The sequence below is a fragment of the Muscardinus avellanarius genome (genome assembly GCF_963383645.1).
Source record: "Muscardinus avellanarius genome assembly, chromosome: 14".
Lineage (NCBI taxonomy): Eukaryota > Metazoa > Chordata > Mammalia > Rodentia > Gliridae > Muscardinus > Muscardinus avellanarius.
Window position 1 is genome coordinate 70,152,829 of NC_137800.1, and position 3,929 is coordinate 70,156,757.

Consider the following 3,929-nt stretch of genomic DNA (forward strand, 5'->3'; position numbering starts at 1 on the left):
TTAGAATTCCAGCTTACAGAAACACCCTTGGGTGACAGAGCCTTCCACCCTGATGTTCTGGAGGCTCTCATTCTGAAAGTACACATACATTTTCCTTCCTCTTTGGAATCAGAAGAAATTTAGCCAAGGACTCAGCTGCCGCCATTGGTCTGTTGTAAGAGAGAGGGGGGCTGTTGCTCAGAGATTAGGCAGGATGTGTTGGAGGGGGAAGAGGGTGCGGGTGGGGATGGGTAAAGAGCTAGGGACAAGGGAAATCGGATCCCTGTGTTCTCTTGTAGCAGAAGCAGTTTTAAAACGTCATGTCTGTACTTAAGTAGCCTTTTGCAGGTAACTGAATCTTCTCAACCTGTCGCCAGTGAGTAATTGCCACAACAATGCTGTATTTATGTGACCCATATTTTACCTCCCCAAGGTGGAGGAAGCTCCGTGAGGAAGCACATATTCCTTCCACTGTGCAGAGAAGAGCAAAATCTCCCCCTCCCCCCGCCCATAGGTCGACAGAGGACCCCCTTCTCATAAGCACGCTGGTATCTTTTTCCTTCCTGTTATTTTCATCACACTTTCTGCTCTTGAAAGCCTGGCAGAGAATCTAACCAAGGGCTCAGGCAAAGGGTTTCTGAATGCAGCTGCGTGACCCAAGCCACCTGGTGGCAGAAGGGCAGCATCTGAGGCCTCGTTCTCATTGGACATCTCAAGGTCAAAGAGAGATGACCAGAGTTCACAGGGCTCAGACGCAATCACTTCTCAACATTTGAAAAAACTTGCCTGGGTAGGAAGCCATTTTCTCAAACAGCAATTTGCCTGAGAATTGCAATGACATTGTTCTTCTGTGCCCAGAATATTAATCAGTTCAGAAGTCCCTCTTTTGAGGGCCAGTGTTGAGGTCCTGCACATGCACATACAAGCAGGTTCCATTTGTTTGGGGTGAGTATAAATGTCAAGGCTGAAGATTGTAATTAATTGTCCCATTCTTTTGATTTTTTTTCTCTAAATCCTATTATTTCTAGGCTTACTCTTCTCAGTTTAGAAGTGTGGGTGTGTTGGGATGAAAAATATTGTAAACTGTGGGGCAGGAAAGAATGCTACATCATGGACTCGAAGCCCTGGGCTCTAATGTACACCATCATTTATTATCTTAGACTAAGCCACTGACCTAACTTTGTCTTACACTGGAGATAGAAATTTTCTGCAAACCACATGATTAAGGTTTATAACTTTCTATTGCATCAGGTTTTATTAAAAAAATGTTTCCAAAGTTAATTTTAAAAAGAAGATTCTCCTCACATCGTTACTGTTGTATTTGGGTATAGCTGGTAGATTTGTAGCATACATCAAAGGATAATAAATATTTGGGAAAGTGAAAAAAAAAACTATATACCATAGGCTGATAGGTCAAATATAAAGTCTGAATTTGGAGATCTCACATTTAATTCTCAATCTGTAATCTTTTTGAAAGATTAGTTCTATAATCTGATTATTCAGCACAAAATTTGAAACGCTTAGATATACTTGTGGCAAAATTAATATCATGACCTTTCTTTCTTTTTTAATTTTTTTGCAGTACTGGGGATGGAACCCAAGGGGATTCTACCTCTGAGCTACACCCCAAGCCCTATTTTTTATTCTTTATTTTGAAACAGGTTCTTACTGAGTTGCAAAGAGCCTCACTAAGTATTAGCTGAGCCTGTCTGCGAACCATGATCCCTCCGTCTCAGTCTCCCAAATGCTGGGATTACAAAGATCACCAAGCCCAGCGCCATGAACTTTTAAAATGATCTTTCTTCAAATCATCTGAAGAGCTTACTAAGATAAAATTCTGAGCCAGGCAGAATTATATACCTATAATTCACTTCTTGAGAGGCTGAAACAGGAGGATTGTAGGTTTGAGGACAGTTTCAGCAAGTAGTGAGACCCTCAACAACTTAATGAGACCCTGTTTCAAAGAAAAAAAGAAAAAGAAAAGGGGCTGAGAGTATAGATCAAAGGTAGAATATCCCTGGGTTCAACCCTAATACCCTCCCCCAAGAGTTACAAAATCCCATCCAATATGTTTAGGGGAGAGCCCTAAATTCCGAATTTCTCCTGGCTTTTACCAAGGCTGCTGATCCATGGATCACATTGGAGGTAGCAAGGATCTAATATGCTGAAGCAAGCTTTATGTTTTGCCCCCAAATGAATGAAATACCATATAAGTCTCAGTTGTTGCTTTATTTCACAATACATAAGAGTTCCTTTCAAAACATGATTCCAAATCTTGCACTTTGAAGAACTATGGAGCAGCAAGTGGTTGACAGAAACACATGCTTAATAAATATTGGTTGGTTGCTTTCCGCAGAGCAGACAGTCAGAGATGAACGGCACATGTCTGCTGGTGATAGAAAATGATCTCCCTGGGTAGCAGGTCTAGTATTCTGTCCATTAGAGACAGCACAACACTGATAGCGTCAGAGCTCGCGAGATGGCACGGTTCACCCGAGACCCGCGACCCAGTTCCTTTGCCAGTGGCCACTCACGGGGTGTGGGCAGTCGCTGTAGGGTATAGCGAGGCGAGTTTCTTGCATCTTTTTATGACTGTGTACTCTGGGAGTGACGGAAGGCACTGGAAAACTTGGCAAGAGTTGGGGAAGCTGGAATACTTTTTAAATGATCTTTCTTGGTAAAGTATGTGGGCGTGCTATTGTTTATTTCATTGAGATTTATGGCGAGCACATACCTTCTGCTGATTAACCTTCCTGGCCCACAGGGAGTTGATATTTAGGGTTGCTTACACCCTACTTCTCTCTCCCAGACAGGAGGTTGCGAGACTCAGGCTCACCTGTGGGTGAAACCAGGAAATTCCCAGGGGTCAAGGGAAGGCTGAAACTCCTACTTGAGGCAAGCTTCTGTACTTTTGGAGTATGAGTAATTACAGCCATTCATATATGTACCGTACGGTATATATTTTAGGTAAGAGATTATAACGAGTAAAGTTGAAATTTATGAGAATTTTTTACTTTATTAAAAAAGGAAGCTTTACCTAACCACTCCTGCTGAAGCAGATCTCTCAGAGATATGGAAGAGAAATCCAGTTTCATGTTAAGAGTATTCATCAGCTGCTGAAAAAATAATAAAGTGTCACATTTATTGTCTGTGGCTTAAGTTGAGTAAAGGTGATGCTCTTGGTCATTTTTCTTTCTTCTTTTTTTTTTTTGGTTAGACTTAACCTTGGAGTTGACAGTCTTACAGTCTTGTCAACAAGGCCCCTCTTCTCTCTCCCCCCCCACCCCCCGCTAGTGTTAAAAACCAGCTAAACCTTTTGCAGTATGACTTGTGGTAGGTATTTTTAAACTCTTTGAATGAATAACTCCAATGTTCAAAAAGCCTCAGAATACCTGAAACTGGGTAATTTCTTGCCTTTATTGGTGAGTAGAAATTTTCAAGATTGCTAAACATTTGTTATGTTCCATGGGAGAAACTTTGGGCAAGGTTGAGTGTTGAAAAATTTTACATTGCATAACCTGGGAAAATGATTGTTTATGCAAATGTTTAGCTGCTTATAAATGAAAAAATAAAAAAGTACAAATTCCAGATTTGGCAATTAGGAGCACATCTAGTGCTCCCTGTAACAAACTTTCTTCTTACCATAAAAGTACTCTTTTAAGAAGAAAAACATACTCCTTTAAAAGTTTCTTTCAAAAGATAGTTCTCTAGGGAAATAAGAATTAAAGAATGAGGTCAACTACCATCTTTGGCAAGGAGGTCAAGGGCTCCCTAAGTGAAAATTTCGTGCCTCTTGGAATGTTTGCATATACCAATGACAGGTTATCCACATATCCATTGCCTAGTCAAATGAATAAAAAAATTATCCAACAAACAAATCCACTTTTGCTTAACTGGTAGAATACAGATTAAGTTGGGTTTACTGAGACTGGAAATTTGCATAAATCTGT